The sequence below is a fragment of the Heterocephalus glaber genome, unplaced genomic scaffold, assembly GCF_053883595.1.
Source record: "Heterocephalus glaber isolate CG9 unplaced genomic scaffold, H.glaber_assembly_v1.0 deba00001737, whole genome shotgun sequence".
Taxonomy (NCBI): Eukaryota; Metazoa; Chordata; class Mammalia; order Rodentia; family Bathyergidae; genus Heterocephalus; species Heterocephalus glaber.
In genome coordinates this window covers 6,209,237-6,236,216 of record NW_028258445.1, presented here as the reverse complement: position 1 = coordinate 6,236,216, position 26,980 = coordinate 6,209,237, and the positions used below count along the sequence as shown (strand labels likewise).

Sequence of the window (26,980 nt, the reverse complement as noted above, 5' to 3'; positions counted from 1 at the left end):
AAGGGTAAGAAAATGTTCTTAAAAATAATAATCACAAACTGTCACTCCACTGAGATTTGAGTTCTAATTAACATGACATCCACACTATGAAATTTTCCTGATGCTTTTATTTAAGATGGGATTTGGGATAATAGCACCTCTTAGGCACTAGATATAGCAAGTAGAGCAAAAGTTTTCTATATAATCAAGATTTAACTTTAGGATCTAAGAGTTAAGTTTAATAAAATATAACTCCAAATTTTAAAAAATCATGTTTTACATACTATAACAGAAGAAATGAGCAATAGCAAACAGAATAATAGACAAATCATTTCTGCATATGCCAAACAAATAATTTTCATGTATATAAACAAAAAAAGATATTAACATTGAAAAATAAATACAATTTTAAAAATTATTAGACATCTAGAGTTTATGTATCTATATTATATCATAACAATAAAATAATAGAAATATTAAGAAATTTCTTGCTTGAACAGGAATTAACCTCCCAATTGGGAATTCATGCCTGAAATTCATTAAATTGCTTAAATGTGTTATACAATAAATACTATAGTTGAAAACTCAAAAAAATTAATGGGAGTAGTAAATTCAACTGAAAAGAAGATTAATCAACTCAAACATATATCAAATGTAACAAATATTAATATATTTTTAATGTAACAAATATTAATATTATTTAATATATCAAATATTAATATATAACAAATTATTAATCAGAATGTAGGATTTGGTAAAAAATGAGTATCATCATAGAAAGATTGGGAAAAATAAAATATAAGACTTGGGTTGCAAAAAAGTGAAAACATTCTAGAAGAAAGTTATGGAGAACATGAAGGATAAATAGTTCTCAAAAATATAACGTCTGAATGTTTTCCAGAATTTAGGAAAAAGTGATCATCTTCACATTTAGGTAATGTAATATTTTCTGAAGAGGGAAAAGAGATACACCCCAAAATAAATAATAGGCATATGGACAAGGAAAATAGAAGATACAGAAAGAGATAGAGTTGTAAGATATATTAACAGACACCGAATATTAATTATTAAGTAAACTCATGTCTGAGGAGTAAAAATAAAGCTAGTAGAAAAATTCCTCAAGAATACTGAGGAAAAAACAAGTATCAGTAGAGCTCAGCAAATTTACTAAAAATGTAAATTTTTGTAGGTAAATTAGCTTAGATGAGTAAGCGGGCGTGTACTTTAAGATGTCGATAAAATCTATAATTTAGAACTTTCTGAAAACCTTATACTAAGAATATTATTGCACAGGGACAAAGCTTTTGGTTTACCATGACAATTGAATAATCTATTAATAGCAAATGTTAGACAAGATATGGACAATCGCATTTCCTACTGATAAGAGGCTAAATTTAACAGCGGCTATAAAAATGTATTGTCTAATAAATTTAAATACATCCGTACTCAATAACAGAACAGTCCTACTTGTAGGCATACACCACAGAGACTAATAACCACCTTATACTAAGAGAAATGTTTAAGACTGCTCATAATAAAATGCTTTAAGAAACACACTCTAAACAGTACAAATGTAGTTTTACTGCATAATGGAAAATAAATTCAAATATAGTATAAAACTTGTACTGTGAAAAGGAATGAACTATAGACCCACTCAATAAGTGAATGAAAAAGTTGATATACCAGAAAAATATTGCAAAATATTTGTAACATAATTTCTAATTTATAGTTTAAAATGCAAAAATTAACACGTTTACATATTCATGTGTGAAAATATTTTTAAAATCAAATGAATTGAAAATAATTAGTAATAGACATTTTGAATGGGCTTCAAAATATAGAAAATTTTCTGGAGTTCTGTTTTTTAATATGAGTGACAGGCATATGGGTATTATATATTTCATTTAAACATCTATTAATGGGTATTTATAGTTTACTTAATTTTTTTAAATTAAAAAGGCAAATTTTTTTAAGTCCTAAACAAAAATAGCAAATTATTCATTAGTTCGCATTCATGATTATAGGTAAATATAGACATTCATTTCTCCATAAATTTTAATATATTAATTTTATATTTATATATTTCATAAGAAACACTTGATATATTTTAGAAAAATTAAAAGAACTAAATTAACTCTCCTCCAAGTTTAATTTTAAAAACATTGACAAAATAGCTACTATAAAATAAGAAAGGGGCATTTACATGGACAATAAAAGTCCCTGTTCTGCAGACTTCAAAGTAAATGAAATTGTAAAACCCATGACGGAAGCATCTCTCACTGTCTTTTTCTTTTTTACACCTAATTATTTTGTTCCTAAGTGAATAGTTTTTAGCAGTGTTGACTAAATAAGAAAGGATAAAAGAAGGGAAGGAAAAGGGAAAGGATAGGAAGAGAAACAGGTAAGAAATTGTGCAGAGGCAGAGTTTGGAGAAGCCTGACCTGTTTCGAGTCGGGGATGTCCGTAACCACGTTGGGCCCCTTCGCTGGCACTGTCCCCTCCCGAGTGCCCTCGCATGGCTCCTTGGCCTCTCGCACCTGGCGTGTCACTGTGGTCACTCATAGCTGCAGGCCGCTGCAGCCATCGCAGGACCTTGCTGGCCTCCCTCTAAAAAGGCCAGGCTGGGTGTGTGGCACAGCTGCTGTGGGGCAGGAGAGGACCCTCCTTACCACACGCAGCTTCTCAGTGCGAGCTGCCTGGCTTCTGCAGTCTATAAGAGGACTTAGAAAATGTAGAAACAAGTCAAAATATTCCGGCAAGCCGCATATTTCTGACTCTTGTCCTAATTTTATCTAGACTTCCAGATTTCTTTTACTTTAACACCTTTTTAACACCACTGTATATTTCCAACATATTCCAAATACAGTGTGTCTGAAGCAGAGGTCTTGTTTCCCCATCTCATTCAAAGGCATCTCGTGCTTTCTAGCCTTTTCTATCTCAATAAAATATTTACCATGAAAGTGCATATACATACAGATTCCCTTATTGTCCATAAAATAAATACTCCTGTAGTTTTGGTTCTGCAATTTTACTTAACTCTACATGCAAAAAGTAGCAGGACTTTACCTCTTCTCCCGCTTCCCATCGTGACTTACCCACCCTCAATCTTCCTTGGCCTTTTGCTTCCCTGAGAAGACTCCAGGGTACATTTTGTCTGTTTTATTCGCTACTCTAGGCACAAGTGTTGTGAAAAGTGCCTGACACATAGGTCGTGCTCCATAGTGTAGACTACTTAGGAATGAGCCAGAAAGCAGCACAGATACAGGCTTGCCCAGCGCCTTCAGAACCTACCAATGTGGAAGGAAGGAGTGTAAACTTTTAGGAAGGCCTCCAGAGGTTCCGAAGCATTGGTAAGACCGCTGCATTCAGAGATGATTATTTTTCACCTGAGCAATGTATTTCAGTGTGCAGTTGTAAAATGTGGAAACAATACTAGCTCAGTATTTAAAAGTATAACTTTATTGCTTTTCTGAAATAATAGTAATGTTTATGAGTGTGTACCTACAATGCCAAGCTCTTTCCTGTGCTTGTCAGGAGTCAGAGGGTTGCTGCCATGAGGGAGGGTGAACAGGAGGCATTTGTAGGTAAATGACGGAGACCATGGTGTCAGGTAAAATAAATCAGACCCACAGTTTAGACAGCACGAGAAACCCAAAGTATAAATAAGGAGCAAAATAAGAGGTAGATAATGGGAAGTGGGGAGATCTTTTTCTAATGGGGAGGGGAACAAAGGATGAAGGAAAGCAGGGTAGGAAGGGGAAAGGGCTTTTTAAAAGAGTTGAAGAGAAAAATTGAAAATAGAGCTTTTACAAACGTGGAGCAGAAGAGTTGGAGGTAGCAGGAGAGAAAGGGGAAGGGGACAAAAACCCACCCCAAATAAAACACACAACTCAGATATGTTATGTACGCGAGCAAGCTCCCCACGATAAATGTCAGCACCGTGCATTGCAAACATACAAACTAATAAACTAATAAATAAACTAATGAAACAGCAACAGCAGCAACAACAAGAAAACAAAGGGATTGGTTTCATGCAAATGCCTTTGAGATCAGCACTGTAGTTATCCACAGTTTACAAGTGGCAGACCTGAGCTATAGTGATGGTTATTCCCTGTCCAAAGTCAGGCAGTAGACAGAAGCATGAGTCATGATTTAACATGCTGCTTAGGGCCTGGGACTTAGCTCAGTGGCCCTGCGCCTGCCTCAGAAGTGCAAGGTCCTGAGGTCGATCCCCGGTACCAAAAAAAAATGTTGCTTAGACATAACTTCAAGATACATATGTTCATCAACAAATCAACTTGGAAAGTGGATATTGTGCTTATGGAAGGTACAATAGGTCTTAACAAGCCTTTATTTTGCTCTTCAATTTATTTATATTTTGGATTTCTCACATAAGAGAAACCATGCAATATTTAAAATTATGTTTCTAATTTATTTCACTTAAGCTCATTTGCAAATGGAGAGAGGACCAAGATATGGCAGGAGGGAGGAAGGAGACATAAAAGGAATTAAGATGTGTTACGTGCCTGTTCCAACCTCCACGAGGAATAACATAATCATTATGCACTGCAGACATGTGCTCATACAAACAAAATTGAAAAAGCGCTTATTTAGCTAGTTCCTGTCTTTAAAAATGGAGAAAATTTATGACGATGTATCCCATAATGTATAACACAACATTATGAAGATTTTATGTGGAAATACACATAGGACTATTTTTTACACAACGGATTAGCCAACTGTTAGTTTTACTGAGTTGCTATGCAAAATTTTGACAAACCAGAATATTAATTGTAATTTTTCTGATAATTAAGAAAACAACATTAAAACTGTAAAATATAGATGCTCCTCAGCTTCTGAAAGAGTAACGTTTGAGGAACCCACCTCAGGTACACTCAGTGCTTCTCAATACTGCTCCACCGCTTAGCGCTCTGCACCCTGTGGGCAGCCAGGACCGCCCGGGAGGCTGTGTTACCACACTTGCTAGCCTGGAAGAAAAGATCAGACTCACAGTTTCAACTACAATTTCTTTAGAATTCTTTTATAATTTTCACACCATTATAAATGGAAAATTATTAAATTCAACCATAAGCCTAAGAATATCTCTATTAAAATATACAGAAAATAAGTTTTCTATATAATAAAAACTATTCTTTTTCAATTTTATGAAAAAATAAAACAAAGTTCATAACCAAATAATAACAGGACAAAAACTATTCTTTAAAAATTTTTTTTCAGTAAGTTTATTGGTACATTTTAGGTATACAATACGATGACATTATTGAAAATTTGTACCTTTACATAACATATCTTGGCTCTTATTTTTCCCCCATTCCCCTGCCCTCCCTTCAACCCGTAAAAAAAACTATTCTTGATACTGAAAATTTTAAGTAATTAAATTTTAGTTACTGTGGATGACAAATTGCATGGAATGGTGCTAGACACCAAATTGCACAGGTGAAGCTATATAAAATTCTGTGGTGTATGCTAATCAGTCTTATTATGAAAACTGCATAAGACTAGAAAACTATAAAGCCTTTAGTGTCAGGAATTAGAAAGTTGTGTATTATTTGAAAAAACTGGTCAGATTTTCAAATAAAATGATCTTGACTTGAAAGAAATACAAAGAAATACAGTGGAGATGATGCTTGTTTCTAAGTCTATGGTAGTCGCTCTACTTTTTAAATAAAAACATTTTAACTTATTTTAAACTAACTGATTTAAAACCTGACTTCACATTTTTTTTTTCTTAAATTCTTTTATTGGTCCATTTTAGGTATACAGTACGTTTGCATTTATCATTGGGTGTTTGCACCTGAACATGATGCATCTTGGTTCTTATTTTTTCCCCATTACCTGTGCGCCCTTCACCCCCTCCACCCTTCCCTATTTACATAGACTTTGTTTCTGTTTTTTTCTTTTCTCATGTTTTTTCCTTTCCCTTCTTTCCTTTCTCCTTCCTCTCCCACCCCTACCCCTTTGGACCTTTCCTTCCTGTTTCAAATGCCTTCACATTATTTAGGCATTTGTGGCAGCAGTTAGCTTCTTTCTCACACTTACCATTGTGTTTGGTTGTTTCCATTATGCCAAGAATTTGACCACTTAGTAGCCTGGGTTACTGCCCAGCTGCCTGGGATGATTTTCCAGCAGAAAATTGTTTGGGAAAATAAAGATAGAAAAAAATTAAAATATATTGAACATCTGTGATGTATGTAACCCTTGGTTTATTTAATCAAATCCTAATAAAACCTTAGGTAAATATTATTATCCCTTCTACACAGTAGCAATTGTGGCTCAGAAAGGTTAAGTTGGACTTACTAATTCAAGAGAATGTATTGAGTGCCAACTATATGCCAACTGTGTCTTACTCCAGATGCTTGGAATACAGTGGTAAGCTGGAAAAATCTGGTACGCCTGAAGGGCATTGTGACCTGATATCAAATAGGGGCAGACTTAGGAGCCACGGTTAGATTAGTGTGCTCTGAAATTCTGCTGTGCCACGATACTCTTTCTCCTTCTGTGTAAAAGAATTGTGAAACATACATATGTGCACCATATATTATTGAATTGCATTTAATTTAGATGATAAAAGAAAATCCTTAAGCCACTTATATTTTTGTGAAAGAACATGTGAAAAGAAGCAAGAGAACAATTGATTAATATTTGTGTGTCACATAGTTTGTGCCAGACACGTGCTATGCACCGAGTAGTGAGCAAGGCCCACATGATCTGCTGCCTGTGTGCAGACTCCTAACAGGTGACTGCAGCCAGCCGAGGCCGGAGCCCTGGCAGCACTTTCTGCCTCTGCCCGGAGACTTTTCCTTTTCCTTTTCAGTGAGAGGACAGAGGACAGAAAAGGAGAAAGAGAGGGATGATTGCTGGGGTGGAGTCAGGGAGAAGATGGCACGGGGGGAGGAGACAGAGAATAGACGTTTTCAGTTTTTCCTTTTTGTGCCGGGGATCAAACTCAGGACCTTGCGCTTGCCAGGCAGGCGCTGTGCCACTGAGCTCCATCCCCGGCCTGAGACTCCACTCTTGAATATCAGTTTGGAACTGAAGTTGAACTGCGCCATCATAGGCCACGCGCAGCCTTGCCATGCAGAAGAATGCCATAAGCTGATGCTCCAGGACTGGCCTGGTGTCTGGGATGTGTGCGGTTGGCTGTTAGAGGAAGGGTTCTCAAACTCAGCACTCTTACTATTTTGCATCACATAATTATTTGTTATGGTGTGCTTTCCTATGCATTGTAGGGATTTAAAAATCAGCATCTGTAACCTTTATCCATTGGTGGTCTCAAGCTGTGCCAACAGAACTATCCTCAGACTTTTCTGAATATTGCCTAGAGGGCACAGCCACCTGTGGGTGAGAACTGTCGCCAGGAGCACAGTCTAGGTAACGCAGGGAGGAGCAGCAGCCAAGCATGATGCCCACAGCAGTGGTAATGCTCCCTTTCTTATCATAAGGAAACTCAAACTCAGGTTAAACTTTGTATTCACACAGCGAGCACTCTGTGTCTACCTCAGTATCCTATTCTGAGGGCTTTAAACCAACATCCTAAGGACTTGTATCTACTTTCCTTCCATCATAGTTGTCCTCACCCACTATGTTTGAAAATATTTGCATGTTACCGTATTCTCTTTCATCGTCTCTGACCTTTCCAGAGTGCGGCTTTTTGGGAGCATGTCATCACTGAGACTCTAAGGGTAGGGTATGGAAATCTTCCCTGGCTAAAGGAGATGACAGCGCGGGATGCTAATGCAAGGAATGTGGCGGGGGACTTACAGAGGAGGTGTCGAAAGCACTTCCCAGTGGAACCTTGAACCTGAGTGTCACAGGATTCGAACCCAGAATTGGTTTAGATGTTGCCCAATCAGTGGTGAGAGTTTACTGAAAATTAACAACAGTACTAAGTCTTGAGGAAAAATCAGTGACAATAGTCAGGTGAGATGGCAAAGGCGGAGTAGATTATCTGACACAGAGAAATACATAAGGCAGTAAGGGAAAGATGGAGCTCCCAACTCCGCAAGACCACCCTGACTCTGATCAGATTTTGTAATTAACCTAATCAGGAAGTAGCAACATCAGAAATGGAGATGAGTCCCTCGGGGCTCCCCCCACTGGACTCCTCCCGAGACCTAGCAGTCGCCCCCCCCCCCCATCAGGACTCGTCTCCCGTCTCCACCTGCCCTCTGCCTTTGCCAGCCCTAGCAGAGCCCTCTGGACCACCCGACTTGCCAGAGGCCTGCAGCAGGCAGCGTCCATTGCCTCTCCGTCAGCCTTGGAGTGATGCGCTGCAGATTTTGCATGGCTTCAGTTATTCCACAGTCCACCTGTGGATCTGATCTGCAGCAAGGCTTCTAACCCGAGCAGGAAATACTCAGACACTGGGCTTGGGCAGAGGAGGAACATGAGAGACTTTGTTCCTTGGCTCCCTTGGCTGGTCCATAATTGTGATTTATTGTTTTTTTACCATAGCGTATTTTTTTCACCTTTGCTTTTTAATTGAATTTAGATTAAATATTCCCTGTCATTGCCTTCTGGTTCTTGGAAAGTTCTATACACTCGACAGCAGCTTTTGCGTTTCCTTATGCTCTCTGCTCGTCGTTACAGAGGACCAGCAGACCCACTGTGTGCTTGCTGGGTTGAGCACAGTGGCCTGACCGTGTGGTTTACAGGCCAGGCAGCGCAGGGGTGCCCTGGTCAGGAAAGCTGCCTCATCCCAGGGCTCGAGGACAAAGCCCAGCTCGGAGGGACGTGGAGAGTAAGGTCTACAAGATGTTTTAACTGATCTGAAATAGAAAAAAGAGACAACACCATAATTTGGGTTGGCCTCCTCATGGATATGACAGATTGATAACAGAAAGCCAGGAAAAATGTAAGAGATAGGAAAGGTTTCAAGAAGGCACAGGAATTGAGGATAATGAACAGAAAGGGAGAAATGGTGGACACATCTCAAAATGGTTTGCCCAAGTTGTTGGTATTTCAAAAACTATGTTTAGTGAACTGTTCTCCTGATTTAAAAATATTCTTATATATTTGATTACATTTTGAATTATCTTCATGCTTTTCAAAACTTTTGTGATACTCGGTATGGAACCCAGGGGCCTTCACACTGAATCACATCCCCAACTCTTTTTAAACATGTATTTATTTATTTATTTATTATTTATTTATGACACAAATCACCAAGTCACGAAGCCGTGTGATTTAGGCTTAGATTTGCAGTCCTTCTGTCTCGGTCTTCCAGGTTACTTGGAATAAAGGCCTAAGCCACCGTACAAGCCGGGCTTCTAAAGTGAGTTCTTCCCTGAGGTAAACTCTCCTCGGTTGTTTCACTGAATCCAGTTTTCTTTATTTCTTCCCTAAAAACTTTAGTATTTTCACAAAGCAGTATTTATGTATATTAACTTACATTGAATCTTATAAAACGTTAACATATTTTTCACTGCCCATACAATAGGCAAATAAATATATATAGTTAATATATAACCTTGAATGTTTAGTATTAGTTCTAAATTCAACATAGTTTCTACATATATTTAAAATATTAATTGTATTTCTTCATTCTTACTATGCCTGGTATGTGTTTGCTTAAATACCTATGAGTCTGTCACATAGAAATTATTCATTAATTAGTAATTAATTTTAGACATTGAGAAGTTAAGCATGTTAATACTTTGAGTTCTTTAGAATTAAATTTAAAAGAGTAAATAATTTATTTGGGAAACACATTATAATTAAAAGGTTATTTCAGGACAGCAAATTAGATATTCAAAGCAATATTTTATAATGTCATTTATAAATATAAAATATGGAATAGGTATGGAACTAAGACTACTCAGAGAAAGCCCTTGAAAAAGCAAGGAATTAGAATTTGAATTCCTGGACACAATGTCTCATTTCATTCCATCTCACTCTTCCTGAATTAACAAAATAAACTTAAATATTTCCATAGGCAAAAAAGTGATGGAGAGAAGCCATTTTACTAGCCAGGTGAAAGTCATTTTTTATGTATTCTTTCATAGTCTTATGGAGGACTTTAATGATGCAGTAAAAAATTTACTTCTTAGTTGAACAAAACAAATTAGTAAATGCTAATTTCTCCATTTTCCCACCTCCTTTTCTTTTTTTACAAAGGCAATGGTTTGATTATATATTTGTTTATATGGCAGAATATACCAATTTTATTTTAGCATATAAGAAAAATGCATATATAATAAATTTCATGTTTTAATTTGATCACTAATTGTTATCAACATGAAATAGAATTTCATTAAAATTATAGCTGATGTTATGACTACATCGAACAGTAATTCATTCTTTAGATGATATCTGCTGATCTCTAAAATACTGAACAAACCGAGTCCCTATCATAATGAGTTAATACTATAGAAAGAACTTCCAGGCTGGAAGAATACATACACACATGCAAATATGTGCGCGCGCGCGTGCACACACACACACACACACACGCATTGCAGTTTTTAACATTATGAAATGTCCAAGTGAAATGTTTAAACACCTACTGGTGCCAAATAAAAAAACACGGGAGGCACCACAAAGGACATGCCCATGACAGGTATCTAGCTACACAGCAGGAAAGAGGAAATCAGGGAGGAGATCTGAGGTCTGACACACAAGCCCAGTGAGCAATGAGTGTTAAGGAGGCTGAGGGACACTGTGGAGCTTAGTGAAAAGGAAATGAGCACCACTTGATGATGGGAGTCTAGAAAGTAATTCCACACAAAGTGCCAGGCAGATTCCAAAGCATAATGTTGGGAATGCGGGAGCTCCATGTACAGGGCCTCGAGGAAGTCGGGCATGCAATTTCTACGCTTGTCGTTCTGAATGCAAACTAACAACGGGGACTGTAATTTCCTTCAGGTCCTGTATGAACTAGAAGTAAATCCTTACTCCCCTCACCAGAAAAAGATTTCTGGAAACATTTACAAACCATAAATAATTTGAATAAGTGAAGGGTTCCATTCTGCTTTTTCTAGCTACTGTATTTCCTATGACCTATACATTGTGGTGGAAAAATCTTTTTGCCATTTGGGGCTAAGAAAGAGACATGCAATAGTTGGAAATACAGGTCCATTAACTGTTCTTGTGAATCATTGCTCAACATGTTTCAAGCAAGAGCCGCCAAGGAACCTGAACATATTTTTATTGCTATCAATATGATACAGCAATTTAAAGAGAAAGTACAGCCGCATAGGTAAAGCCAGTCTGAATTTTCTTCTGGTAATTCAAATGAAAGAACATGTTCATGATTTATAAAAGACTACAAAATAAATCTAGATGCTGTAGCATGTACAATAAAAGTAATATTTTATTGGATTTTTGTCTTATAGTGACTGCTGCCATCTGGTTGTAATAAAAAGATGCTTTCAAAATTATATTTAAGTTACAATGTGATTAATAAATGAAAAATAATATGTCTTTTCACACATCATTGATTTTATGCTTTTATTTACCTAATGCAATTCATAGTGACGTTCTTTAACCTATAATTTGGTCAACTTATTTTGCAACTCATTTATAAATTCTTAAATAATCTTTAGAACAACAGTTGATTTGAAACTGGCCAGGGTATGCGAAGTTCTCCTCCTGAGGCATACACAATGCCCTGGCAGAAGTATTTTCAGCTCTTGAGCGTCCTCTTTCCCTTGGCAGTCTCTGACCTTGTGTCATTTGTCTTTCCTTGGCTTTCTTCTGATGTCTGTGTATTTTATTAAGATGGCTCTTTCTTTTTCCACGCCCTACACATGGGAGTGCTCTAGGGGAATTTTCGACACTCCCTCATGCTTTGCTCTTTGTTTGGTACATTTGTTACTTTATGTAAATCCACAGGCTCAATTCTCACTGTGCTTCTCTGTATACCTTTGTATATTTAAGAAATAGGCAGACTTCACCCCTTACCTTTGTCTTGTTGTAGATGTATTACAATATAGTTCACCAATATTACCAACATAGTACAGTCTAAGTGAACTTAGAGTTCATTCTTATTAACAATTTTGAAACAATATTTTTACCTACTTATGGGGTACATCATGGTAATTCAGCATGCCTACACTATGTGTAATAATCAAAACAACATAATAAGCATTTCCATCACTTCAGCCATAAACCATTTTTTGTGCTGAAAATTTTGTAGTTTTCTAATAATTTTGAAATACAAATAGTTTCAACCAGTAGTTATCTTCTGTGCTGAAGAAGGATGGAAATAATTCCTCATCTGTGCTTTGGTGCCCATTACTGAAGGCTGTTACATCCCCACCTCTGCTTGCCCTCCACAGCCTCTTGGGACCACTGTCCCATTCTGTTCTACAAGATTAACTTATTTTTTAGTTTCCAGAAATGAGTGAGAACACATGATATGTGTATTCGTAGTCTGGCTCATTTCATTTAGCATGGTAACCTCTATGTTGCTGCAAGTGGCAGAGTTTTATTCCTTTTTATGGCTAAATAACTTTCCTCTGTGAAAATATATTCTTCTTTATTCATCAACTTACTTAAGGGCATCTAAGTTAATTCCATATTGTAGCTGTTGTGAGCAGTGCTGCAGTGAACATGAGAGTGCAAGTATATTCTGGGTGTAATGCTTTTATTTCCTCCAATGTACACCCAGTTATGAAATTGTTGCATCATCGGTGGTTTGATTTTTGATTTTTAAAGAATCTTCACAGAGTCATGCTGAAAACAGCGAATCAGCCTGCACCCCAGCACCAATCCACTGGACGCCCCCCTCACTCCTTTGGCCTCTTCTCTGTAGAGCCACCTGGTTCCACACTGCAAAGATGCAGAGGACACTGGAGCACCAGACCACTGTACTAGAGCTAAACAAGTTCTCAGCATTTAAAGAATTCCTGCCCAGAGGTAGGGGCTTCTGAGCTGCCGTCCCACTGCTCCTGATCCAGAGGAAGGGGCTTTTGGGCCACCATCCCTACCGTCACTCCTGGCAGTTGTCCCACCTCTGCGAGCTCAGAGGAGGTGAGCCGCGTGGACGTCAACAGCACTCCCCCCACCGCCCGCAGTTGAAATGAGAAAACATGTAAATAAGTCTCAAAACCAGACTTAAAGATCACCTACAGCAACCCCAAAGGGAAGTGAGATGGAACACTCTGCGACTCAACCACCTGGACCCACTGAACTGGCAAAAAAAGGGGATCTGGAAAAAATGAAGTCAGAAATAATTACTCAGATAACAGCAGAGATTGTGCTCATAGTGCAAGACATGATTAATAAATCTAGAGAGGAGCTGAGGAACATGATGGAATCCCAACATAGGAAACAAATGGAATCCATAAAACAGATGCAAATAGATTTCCAGGACATGAAAAACTCCATTGAAAGTCTACACAGCAGAATGAGCCAATGTGAGGACAGAATTTCAGATATAGAAGATAAGATTGCAATTAATGACCAGGAACATAAAAATTGCTTCAAAATTATAAGGGAACACAAGAAATCAATCCAGCAGCTGCTAGACGATGCAAAGAAGAATAACAGAAGACTGATCAGAGTCAATGAAGAAACAGGAGAGAGTGGAGATGACATAAAAGAATTGTTCACAGAATTAATGGCAGAAAACTTCCCAAGCATGGGAAAAGAACTTGACATACAGATAAGTGAGGCATATAGGACTCCAAATAGCCTTGATCAAAAAAAAATCTACACATAGGCATATAATTGTTAAGATTCCAGAAATCCAACAGAAGAACAAAGTTCTACAAGCAGTTAGAGAAAAGAAACAAATCACATACAAAGGAAAGCCCATCAGAATCACAGTAGACTTCTCAACACAAACTATCAAGGCAAGAAGAGCTTGGAGTGACATATTCCAAGGCCTAAAAGAAAACAGCCTCCAACCCAGATTCAAAATTGATGGAGAAATAAGATACTCTCATGACGAAGAGCACCTTAGGAACTTCATGAATACTAAATCAGCACTCCAAAGAATTTTACACAATATCCTAGGAACAGATATTAAGGATCACAACCCCAGGAAGCAAAGCAGAATGAACCCATCTGGCACAATAAGAAATTAAATGTAAAGGGGGAGAACCAACAAAAAGAAAAAGTCATGGCAATGATAAGTCAATACTTTTCGGTTATAACCACCAATGTTAATGGTCTCAATTCACCAATCAAAAGAAATAGACTGGCAGAATGGGTCAAGAAGCAAAATCCAACAATATGCCGCATACAAGAAACACACTTAATTCAAAAGGAAACTAACAGACTGAAAGTTAAAGGGTGAAAAACAGTACTCCATGTGACAGGAACCCAAAAAGAAGCATGAGTAGCTATCCTCTTCAGAGATGAAGTAGATTTCAAACGAACACTGATTAAGAGAGACGAAGAAGGACACTGCATCCTTGTAAAGGGAACAATCCAACAGGAAGACATGACAATCATAAATATCTATGCAGCAAACTCTAGTGCACCCAACTACATAAAACAAATACTAACGGACATGAAAAGTCATATATGCACTAATACAATTGTAGTGGGGGATCTCAACACCCCACTGTCACAAATAGATAGATCAACTAGACAAAAATTAAGTAATGCAATACTAGAACTCAATCGAACTCTTGAACAAATGAACTTAAAAGATGTTTACAGAGTGTTCCACCCAACAAAATCAGAATACACATTCTTCTCAGCTGCACATGCGTCATTCTCCAAAATAGACCACATACACACAGAACATGTTTAAGTAAGTTCAAAGGAATTGAAGTTATCCCCATTATATTATCAGACCATAGTGCGATGAAATTGGAGATCCATAGAAAAGAAACTCGAAAAATTTCATAAACATGTGGAAATTGAACAACACACTTCTGAATAACCAATGGGTCATAGAGGAAATTAAAGAAGAAATCAGACAGTTCCTTCAATTAAATGACAATGACAGTACAACATATCAGAATCTATGGGGCACAATGAAAGCAGTCTTATGAGGGAAATTCATAGCAATGAATATGCCTATTAGGAAAACAGAACGAGCCCAATTAAACAACCTGATGCTGCAACTCAAGCTTCTAGAAAAAGAAGCGCAGGACAAACCCAAAGCTCATACAAGGGAGGAAATTGTAAAGATCAGACCAGAAATCAATGCAATGGAAACTAAGAGAACGATACAAAAATCAATGAAGCCAAGAGTTGGTTCTTCGAAAGAATCAACAAAATTGACAAATCCATAGCCAATCTTATCATAAAAAGGAAAGAAAAGGTCCAAATCCATACAATTAGGAATGAAAAGGGTGAAATGACAACAGACGCAGCAGAAATCCAGAGGATCATCAATACCTACTTCCAGAACCTATATGCCAATAAGACAGAAAACACTGAAGAAATGGACAGATTCCTAGATACATATGAATTACCAAAGTTGAATGAAGAAGACCTAAAAATTCTAAACAACCCAATGTCAACCAATGAAATTGAAAACGTAATTAAAACCTTAACAACTAAGAAAAGCCCAGGCCCTGATGGCTTCACTGCTGAATTCTACAAGACATTTAGAGAGGACTACTGCCACTACTGTTTAAACTCTTCAATGAAATTGAAAGGGAAGCAATACTCCCAAATTCATTCCTGGAAGCAAGCATCACCTTGATCCCCAAAGCAGAGAAAGACCCAACCGAAAAGGAGAACTATAGGGCAATCTCACTAATGAACATAGATGCAAAAATCCTTAATAAGATACTGGCAAATAGAATGCAGAAGATCACCAAGAAGATCATATACCCTGATCAAGTGGGATTCATCCCAGGGATGCAGGGATGGTTCAACATATGCAAATCAATCAATATAAAACACTATATCAATAGAGCCAAGGACAAAAACCATATGATTATCTCCATGGATGCAGAAAAAGCATTTGACAAAATCTGACATGTATTTATGATAAAAACCCTACAAAAATTGGAATAGATGGTCTCTACCTCAAACTGATAGAAGCCATCTATGAAAAACCAACAACCAATATCATACTAAATGGTCAAAAACTGAAATCCTTCACACTAAAATCAGGAACAAGACAAGGATGTCCACTATCACCACTCTTGTTCAATATAGTTTTGGAAACATTAGCCATGGCAATTAGACAAGAGAAAGAAATAAAAGGAATAAAGATAGGAAATGAAGAAGTCAAATTGTCATTATTTACAGATGACATGATATTCTGTATAGAAGACCACAAGAACTCCACCAAATGTCTTCTAGACTTAATCACCAAATTCAGCCAAGTAGCTGGTTACAAGGTCAACACACAAAAATCAATAGCTTTCCTCTACACAAATGACAGACTCACTGAGAGAGAAATAGGGCAAATAATTCCTTTCACAATAGCATCCAAAAAACTGAAATACCTAGGAATCATCCTAACGAAAGAAATCAAAGACCTCTTCTCTGAAAACTATGGCATTCTGAAAAGAGAGATTGAAGATAATATCAGAAAATGGACAGACATCCCCTGCTCCTGGGTAGGAAGGATTAATATAGTGAAAATGGCCATACTTCCAAAACTGCTCTATAGATTCAGTGCAATTCCCATGGAGATCCCAGCACCATACTTCACAGACCTTGAGGAAACAATCCAAAAATTCATTTGGAACAAGAAGAGACCCAGAATAGCAAAACCAATTCTAGGTAACAGAGACATGGCAAGGGTATCACAGTCTCCAACTTGCAACTATACTTCAAAGCTACTGTGATAAAAATAGCATGGTACTGGCAAAACAACAGACCTGAGGACCAGTGAAGCAGATTAGAAGATGCATAAAAAACACCAGACACACTTAGCCATCTTGTCTTCGATAAAGGAGCCACATGCTCATTGGAGGAAAGATAGCCTCTTTAATAAATGGTGCTGGAAAAATTGGGTTTCAACTTGCCATAGATTAAAACTAGACCTATATCTCTGCTATGCACTGTACTAAAATCAAAATGGATTAAAGATCTAAATATGAAAATAGAAACCCTGAACCAGCTGGAAGAGAGGTTAAGTAGAACTCTTGAAGACATCGGTGTAGGAATAGATTTTATGAAGAAAACCTCAGTTGTCCGTGAACTAGCACAAACAATCAACAAGTGGGATCTCTTCTTATTAAAAAGCTTCTGCACAGCAAGAGAAACCACCAGCAGTATGAAGAGAAAACCCGCAATGTGGGAAAAAATCTTCACCTGCTTTTCCTCAGACAAAGGTCTACTATCTCGAATCTATGAAGAACTTAAAAAGATCAGACTTCCCAAATTTAAAAACCCAATCCGAAAATGGGCATCTGAAATGAACAGACATTTCTCAGACAAGAAAGTAGAAATAGCAAATAAATACATGAAAAAATGTTCAACATCACTGGTCATTTGAGAGATGCAAATGACAACACTGAGATTCCACTTCACTCTAGAAAGAATGGCTGCTATCATGAAATCAACCAATAACAAATGCTGGTGGGGCTGTGGGGAAAGAGGAACCCTGCCCCACTGCTGGTGGGCGTGTAGACTGGTGCAACCACTGTGGAAATTAGTATGGAGATACCTCAAAGAACTAGGACTGGAAATCTCATTTGACCCCGCTATTCCACTGCTGGGGATCTTCCCCAAAGAATTAAAACAATCATATCACAGTGATATATGTGCACCCATGTTCATAGTAACACAGTTTGTGATAGCTAAAACTTGGAAATAGCCCAAATGCCCATCAACTGGAGACTGGATAAAGAAAATGTGGTTTTTTAATAAAATAGAGTACTACTGAGCCATAAAAAATGAGAAATTAGAGACATTTATAGCTAAGTGGATGCACATTGAGGCAATACTTTTAAGTGAAATAAATAGGACACACATGTGTAAATACCAAATAGTTTCTCTGGTGTGAGAAACTGAAAGTGTATATAAGGACTAAATGTATAATAAGGCATGTGAAATAGGAAGAAAAGGGGCAAAGGGGAAGGAAGTGGGAGGGCTAGGGGAAAAGATAGAAGGGATTGGAATTAATATGAGAAAATGGAAAAATAGGAACAAAATCTTTGTAAATAGGGAGGGATGGAGGGGTTGAAGGGAGGGCAGGGGAAGGGGGAAAATTAAGAACCAAGAGAGATTATGTAAAGGTGCAAATTTCCAATGATGAATGTCATTGTATTGTATACCTAAAATGTACCAATGATTAGAATGAATAATTGATAATGCAAAATAGGAAGAAAAGGTCCAAAGGGTAGGGGTAATGGGAAGGGCAGGGGAAAGGAAAGAAGGGAAAGGAAAAATGATGAGAAATGGAAAAAATGGAAATAAAGTCTTGGTAAATAGGGAAGGGTGGAGGGGGTGAAGGGAGGGCTAGGAATGGGGAAAAAATAAGAACCAAGATGCATCATGTAAAGGTACAATTCCCAATGAGAAATGTAATTGTCTTGTATACCTACAATGTACCAATAAAAGAATTTAATAATAAATAATAAAAAAAAAGTATCTTCACAGTGTTTTCCATAGTGGCTATGCTCACTGACAGAGGCACCAACAATGTATGGAGTTGTGTTCCTTTTCGTCCTTGGGACTGTTTGTTACTGTTAAATTTTTGATGTTAGCCATTCAAACCCGGATGCGATGATACCTCATTGTAGTGTTGATACATTTCTGTGATAATCAGTGCAACTGCACATTTTTTCATGGACTCGTTGGCCATTTGTATGTTTCTTTTGAGAAGTCCCTGCTTGTTTGTTGGTCAGTTTTTAATTTGCAAGCTCTGAGACCTTCTGTAGTTGTCGTGAAGAACCTGCAGGGTCACATAGGCTTGTGGCAGGACACCCATCCGTCCTGAGGTTGCAGGGCACTAGGAGGCAGCTTTCTGTCCAGCGAGGCACACAAAGCCCAGTACTATTGACAGATCCAGGGGTGGCCATCCTCTAGGCCAAGGCAAATCCTCACAGTGGCTGTTGTGGTAGTTTGAGACCTACAGGTTAGGTGAGGTCCAGAGCAATTCCTCCCTTAAAGCAGAAGAGTCCCTTTTTGACCAGTGAACTCCCTGTCTGAATTTAAATCTTGGAAAACCAAACAGTTCTGCGCTGGGACAGCAGGTCTGCTACTATGGTGAGCATTGTGGCATTTTCCTGCTGACCTTTTGCTGGCTGCGTTGAGATATTGTTCCCCAACTGGAGAACACAGGGTTGAAGTTGAGAATTGCTTTGTTCTTTTCTCTAGGTCATCTGTCCTACTTCACATGCTGTGTAGGATTCCTGTCACTTCTTTGCAGTTTCAGAGTTGTCCCTATTGCTCTCCTGTCCTGCCCTCTTTCCCATGGCAGTTATATACAGGGAGCTTAGCTCAGCTCTGTTGGTGCCAGTCCTCTCTCATTAATACTTTTTGAATAATTTCAATCTGGCTTAGGGTAGTAGCATCCTGACTGCCCCATAAGGTGCCTGGCATCTTCCATGCATCAACAGTAAACACCTTTAACACAGTGTGTGTACAACGCTCTGGAATGAGTACCACACATACGTTATGTTGTTGCATTCTCACAACCACTCAGGACATAAGTGATATACCTGCTTCACACAGAAGGATAAACCGAGCCTTGTGTGATGGGTTAATTATCTACAGCTACACAGCTTGCAAGATCCAAGGATGAAATCTGAGGTCTGATCCATCTGACTCTAAAGCCAATGAAAAACATATGAACAGAACTTCTTCACCACCACATACACCGTGAGAACCTGAAATACTGAAATGTGATTGACTGTAACATTTTTTTGTGGATTCCATTATAATTCTTAGGTTTGAGACCCTAGGTTTCATGACCAGCTGTGGAAAAAAAAGGGGAATAAAGTATTTAAGGATCTAGTTTTAAGTAATCTATGTTCTAACAATGAAGTAGTTTGTCCAATATCAATCTAACCCACAAAACATTAAAAGTTGGCATACTTCTAGGAGTCTTTCGGGTGTCCAGCTAAATGGAATTCCTTGAGTTATAAGAAATCCACCAGCAAGCAGTCACTTTTTTTTTTTTTTGCTGACATGGCTTTAGATTTATTGGCCTTAAAAATCCAGACCAGAAAATTGGCCACACAATCTCAGCAGTGCTGGAGTCCTCCAGCAAATCACAGTGCTGGCTGGTGTGTGAACTTCAGGGGACAACCAGGAGGACCCATGAGGCAAGGCTGCTGAATTATACTGTGTAAAGGTTCAGGGAAGCCAGAGAACTCTATTTCTGAGGGATGGACCAGCAGGGGAGGAGGGTGTGAGGCAGGTCGCTCTGCTTTCCAGCAAGAATAGGGAGAAGTACGTGCACACCCTGACCCCACAAATGCAGGGCGCATCTCCCTGACACACCTCTTTGCAGTGTAGTGCCCAGTCTGCGAGCCCTGACTGCATCATAACCCTCCCTCCTGCTTCAGCCTCTCACCATATGTTTCTTTCTTTTTTTTTTTTTTTCTTAAATTCCTTTATTGGTACATTTTAGGTATACAATACGTTTACATTTATCATTGGGTGTTTGTACCTGAACATGATGCATCTTGATTCTTATTTTTTCCCCATTCCCTGTGCACCCTTCACCCCTCCGCCCTTCCCTATTTACATAGACTTCATTTCCATTTTTTTTTCTTTTCTCATAATTTTTCCTTTCCCTCTTTTCCTTTCCCCTTCCCCTCCCTTCACCCCTTCTTCTTTGGACCTTTTTTCCTATTTCAAATTATGGAGATACCTCAAAGAACTAGGACTAGAGGTCCCATTTGACCCAACTATTCCCCTGCTGGGTATCTTCCCAAAAGAATTAAAAGAATCATACCGCAGTGATATATGTGCACCCATGTTTATAGCAGCACAGTTTGTAATAGCTAAAGCTTGGAAACAGCGCAATTGCCCATCAACTGGAAACTGGATAAAGAAGATGTAAGGTTTTTTTTTTATAAAATGGAGTACTACTCAGCCATAAAGAATGAGAAACTAGAGTCATTTATAGCTAAATGGGTGCATATTGAGGCCATACTCTTAAGTGAAATAAATAGGACACACGTGTAAATAACAAATAGTTTGTCTAGTATGAGACACTGAGAGTGTAAATAAGGGTTAAAATGATTAAAATGAATAATTGATAATTTGAAATAGGAACAATGTCCGTGTATTTCTTTTTGACAAAAGCAACAACCTCTGACTCTTCTGCTTTGTTCTTTTCTCTCTATCCCCCACCCCTTGATATTTGCTGACTTTCCCTATGACTTGAATACAAGTATCTATCCTGCTGCTCTTCTGCACAGGTTTGATCATAAAACCTCCATGCTTGAAACTGAAGAAAACTGGTCTATTGGTATGTAAAGTAAAAACAGTCTGCAACAAAGTTGCTTGGAATAATCTCCTTTTCTGTTGTTGTCATCCACTGTCTGCAACTAACAAGACCCGTTATTTATCAATGACAGCAAGCACACATTTCCTAATACTGAGTCCTTTCCTGGTCCTTTTTATCTTTCTGACAGAAAGATGTGAGTAGAATTTATATTTCTTTTGCAATTCAAGTGATTAAAAAGTATAACTTGTGAAATAAATGAGAGATTATTTTGTTGCAGATGAGAACATGAAACTTTGGTGTAAATGTGCTTGGCATGAAGTTCAGTATTATTGTTATGACAGATAGCCAGTTTAACCAAGTCAAATCATGGCGTTATCACTGAAGATTGATGAGAACATTTCATCTCTTATGGAGAACTGATGATACATATTTTTATTTTTATTCTGCCATAGCCTTACTGGGTGTATTCTTACAGAAGTAATTAAGTAACTTCTCTACCTTCTTAAAGAAAAGAGAGCAAAGACAAGCATTCAGCACTTACAGGTTCTTTATCATTTCCTTTGCTCTCAGTGACTTCTGTAGATCTTTTTCTTTTTCTTTGTTTTGGTACTGGGGATCGATCTCGGGTCCTTGTGCTTGCATAGCCGGCGGCGAAACCACTGAGCTAAATCCCAGGCCCTCTGTAGATCATTTTTGCATGCACTGAAGACAGCATTTGCTCAAAATCAGGGTACCAAGGCCTGATTTAGTAGTGATGCTGCTGCTTTAGAGTTAAAATTGTAATAAAAATCTTGAACTTCTTTTAGTACATAAAAACTATCAGTTGCCTAATAATTAGGCATTGATATTTGGTGCTTTATATTCACTCAAGTATGAAATATATATCTTTTCCTATTTATTGTTTTATATTTTACTGGTAAAAGTAGAGATTTTGAAATACCATTAAAGGAAGGAATATGTTTGGTAAGATTATAAAAGACAATTTATGCATAATTTGTCTTAATTTTATCTTAATTTATCTATAGATGATCTATTTTGGATGTTTTTTTTACAATTTATTGGTTAAATTGGGAGTATTTGGATAGGGAATTCATTCCCATAGAGAGTTAGTTTGATCTCAGTATTACAGTTCCTCTCCAAGGTGGAAATTGGGTAGTCCTGTGGATGCTGTGTCAGTTCTACCAGGTAAGGGAAGACTCATGATGCAGATCACTTTTCAGTGGGAGGGAACAGAGTAAATTTGCATCAAGGGAAAACTGATTTTGTAGCCACAGACATATGCATTGATTAGATTGTCTGTGGGCAGTTTATTCTATGTGTTTATATTGTTTATTTCCATCTCTCTGTCAGCTATTATTATGACACATTTATCATGTGAAAATCCAAAAGAAGCAGCAGCTTCCTCAGGCTACTTGCAGTGAGTTGAAGTTTGCACTAAATCCTTCAGTCGCTCCTCAGCGGAGCACACAGGTGTGACAGCTTGTGCCCCGAGAAAACAGCAGGGCTGCATTTCCTTCCAGTGGGCCTGAGGGATTTTTTGCACAGTGTTTAAGTGAAGATCAGTGTCCCAGTAATTCTTCTAGTTTGAATGATGTCACCCAGATAGCTTTTAATGTACCCAACAAGGAAAGAGGATTCAGTAGGTTGTAGTGGGACCAATAAAGTGTAGAATATCAGCACAGAAATTTGTAAAATGTAGGGCAAAACACAATGAAAACAAGATGGGCAGATGATACTTGAACAGGCCAGGTGCCAACTTGCAAGCCAGCACCCACTTATTTGCTGCAAAGTGCCAACACTGCAATTCAACCCGAATACTGAGGTTTTGGCTTAGAAAAGACTCTATGTTAACATCCCTTGCCTTAAAAATGCAATAATTCGAGAGCTGTAGTGTCGCCACCACCGCTGTATTCCTTCATTTGTTATCTAACCCTCGAAAGTCTCCGGACACCCGGCTGCACCCCCTGCCCTGGATTCTCTTTCCTCTGAGCAAGCTAGGAGGCGTTTGCACGTGGTGACGCAGTGCTTCCTCGGGGTGTGTGGGTCTCAGCTTCCTCACATGGCTGCATGGTCAGACAGACCTCCCTGTTCACTATGTTATCCTCAGTCATTATGGCTTCTTGGACAGCTGATCTCTTGACTTATATTTATCCCTGTTAAAGTTTAACATACGGAAGTGTTAAATACTAAAAAGCACATGATGTTGGAAAATATTGAGTCCATAAAGTGGAAGGTTCTACGTGAGAGTGAGCGTTACTATGGGGCCACCTTACAGGCAGTCTTAATTAATCGAATGAAGAAATTGAAAAATACACTGTGAGCTTAAAGAAACCTTTGGAAGATTTTGGACTGGATGTAACCCAAGGAAGCATGATGGGAAAGTGGAAGATGGATCAAATGGAAAAGATCAGAAGTTGAGAAAGCCCGCGGGGGGTTATAAATTAGCATTTGTGTAAACCGGGAGAAGGGTGTGTGTGGAAAGGGCAGGGGAGGATCACATCTGTCCCTGCAGGACAGCAATGAGGCAAGGAGGGAAGTTCCGGCTGCAGGCACCAAAGCACTAAATGAAAGGTTTGTTTTTGGTAGATCACTGTCTTGAGAATTGCAAGCGTTATCTTCAGTTAGGGAAGAGCAGGAGGAGAGCTGTGAGGGACAGCAGAGCAGGGGCAGGGGCAGCCTGCCTACTGAGGAGTGTCTGCCCCAGGCCGACGGGAAGCCACAGGCTTGCAAGGCACCCATCAGCACTGCCAGGAGAAGTTCTCCCAGCACACCCAATTGCTCCTCCAGGCATGGAGAACACAAGGTACTTAAGTGTGTTACAGAATGGGATTTTAAAAGAATGTGGGGGTGCGAGCACAGTTGAAGGAGGCAGAGAAGTGGCAGATGAGGGCTCTCTGGGATGTCAAAGGAAGAGCCAGAGGGAGCGACCACAGAGGAGGGGACTCGTCCGTCCACTAGTACAGAAATCTAGTGTACGGTGTTTCACAAAGCACTGTATTAAACTCTCTATAATGACAGAGTTATTGTGTGCACAGGAAAAAAGTAAATAATTAAACAGTATTCTTAGAAGTTGACTTTTTGTGGGGGGGTAGCAGGGATTGAACTCAGGTCCTTGTGCTTTCGAGGCAGGTGGCGGAACCACTGAGCTAAATGCCCAGCCCAGAAGTTGACTTTTTTACCTTTTCCATGACTTCCAAATATTGTGCAAGGACCACACAATTCTATACTTCTTAATTTTTTTGCATTGGTATAATGAATGACTAGGAACATATTTCTTTTGAGTTTCTCTGACTTTTCAATTTAACTATGCATTTTGTAACAAATGTAACTTAGTACTCTGGTTGCAAATAAGCATACTGACATTACATCAAAATAAATGAGTCTATTTTATGCTCAGAGGATCAGTTTATTTTGTTTCCATGTACTCCTTATTGACTTGAATATGTAATTTTCTCCTGTGAAATTTCAAGGGAATACAGAGTAGCCCTAAATGTAGGAGCTAGAAAGCTCTCCAAAGACAGCTTATGACAGTGGGCTCTATGTTTACATAGCCCAGATCATAAAACTGTGCACATCTTTATATTTATTGAAATATGATTAATTTACCCCAAACAGCACAATGAGAAGTTAATCAGACTCTCTTCTTTGTAATGTTAGCACCTGGAGTCGCATTTCCAAGAGCATTCTCAAAGTTTGTTTCCAAACTATAGTGCTTTGCAGCAGCCCAACCAGGATAAAACCAGAACATCAAAGTTGATTCTTCAGAGGAAAAGTGAAGATTGGCTGAGCCAGTGCTGTTCTTACCATGGTGATTATTTTCAGGCTTAGATTAGAAAAAAATTTGATACTATTATCATAGCATTTGGGTTTCCATAATTTGTTTATACCTGTACAGTATAGGGAATGCATGTTTCATTTTGTAAATTATGCTATATATAGTTCATTATAACATAATTGGAGGTTTTGCTGAGGTTACACAGTGACCCTTAGAGAGTTAAAACTCCTGTCCCTCACTGAGTAGTCTCTTCTTTTGCTTTCTGAGGCTGCTGCAGAGGGGCCTGGTCAGTCATCCCTAGTGCCTTGGGTACCCTCCGACAAACCTGTGCAGAGATCCTCAGGCAGCCGCCAGCAGTCCTTCCCCTGCGCCTCAGAGAGCGGAGCTTGTTCTCTTCCGTGTGAACGGCCTGCATGCCAAGGCTGCCCTGGATCCTGGACCCTGCAGAACAGGGCTCTTTTGAGGACGAGGTGCACTCTGCTGAGCAGCGGCTCGTCTCAGCTGTGAAGTGCGAGGTCTCTTTTCTTCCATAATGTGAAACACGCGGCCACAGTCCTGGCTCCTTCCCAGCATCAGCGGATTCCTCAGAATCCAGCAGAAGCCTCTCCGGGCTCCTCACCCGCAGCTGCGTGTGAGAGTAAGCTTGCTTTAATGTCACAGGGGTTAAGCAAATGGAAGTTTTCACTTCCCGATGTCACACAGCAAGAACCTGGGTAGTCTAGACTAGTTCCGGAACTGCAGTGTTACCCTGCCGGCTTCCTGTCAGAACCTCGACACACAGCATTAAAGTATGTAAGAACATTTTAAATAAATGGCTGGAGTGAGGAGGGTAAAGTACAGACCCAGGAAAATGAACTCTGCTCCCCTGACCACGTCATTTATCCTGTGACAAGTCAGCAAGCGAAAATTCTGGCAAATGTGGGCTTCGAGCCAAACTAAAAATATCAAATAAGTAATTATCCTTCAGGAAAGTTTAAAGACTTTCTCTTTTTAACATGGAGTGTGTACCTTTTTATAGAAACAATGATACCTAACATTCAGCTATATGACTGCAGTTTTCATTAGGACGTCCCTCAAGGTGAATTATACTGACATTGTTGCTAGAAAATGCATGAACTAGACAAAATGAGATAAAACTAATTTGATAGGATTCAGCTTTTCTCAGATACAAAATAGAATATTATATGTAAATTATGAGGCAAGAACAAGGCAAGGATTTTTAGTTTCACCTTTATTCTAAAAGAGAGCATGTATGGTTTTTTGGAGGGGTGCTTTGTTTTAAAGTAAATCCTATTATCTTCAACTGACTCAATCTAGATGCTTTAATAGTTGGCAGTCATTTTCCCTTAGAATTTGTATGAATAATTTCAAATACATGTACATGAGCTATTTCTGCCTGTGCTGAAAGAATGTATTCAGTGAGTACTTTGAAAGGGTGTATCACTAACTTCATTAAACAAGTGGAGAAACTGTGTGATGCTTAAATTAAAATTCTTAGATAAGTCTGGAGAATGGTATAAATTAATCAGGTAACTTTGCCCAAGCTTTCATGATCAATAAATATTAGTAAAATGAAAATGCAGATAAGTAAAATTAAATGCATGAACAAATAACTTTGTGGTTGTGCATTTGTGTGTTGGTATGTGTGTGTGAGAGAGACAAACTGAATTTTCTTTATAGCATTTTCTTATAGCATTCAAGAAAAATGCTTAATGCTAAAATAAAGTAATTAAAGTGAAAGCATCTTTAAATCAGGTAACTTGAGGAGAGACTAAATTATAGATAATAATGTATAACATGCAGAGAAAATATACTTCTCAATCAGTAGAGGAAATATATGTGACTTTGACATTCAATTTATGTCCTAAGTTACTGTAAAATATTTGCTAATGTTTAAACGTGATAATAATGCTTGTGTCAGTATTCAGAAATAAATT

General features: G+C 38.4%; 1 protein-coding gene and 1 long non-coding RNA gene across 8 annotated transcripts in view; one reads left to right on the top strand and one right to left on the bottom strand.

Annotated features, from left to right (window-relative positions):
• The window catches only part of Fstl5 (follistatin like 5), a 742,188-nt gene that overhangs the window by 308,249 nt on the left and 406,959 nt on the right, over positions 1-26,980 (top strand). The window lies entirely within an intron of this gene.
• LOC147821439 (uncharacterized) lies at positions 722-25,981 on the bottom strand. Its single transcript, XR_015447027.1, has 3 exons — positions 25,369-25,981; positions 6,040-6,109; positions 722-4,967 (listed from the first exon to the last, which is right to left on the bottom strand). It is a non-coding gene; the product is annotated as an uncharacterized LOC147821439 (long non-coding RNA).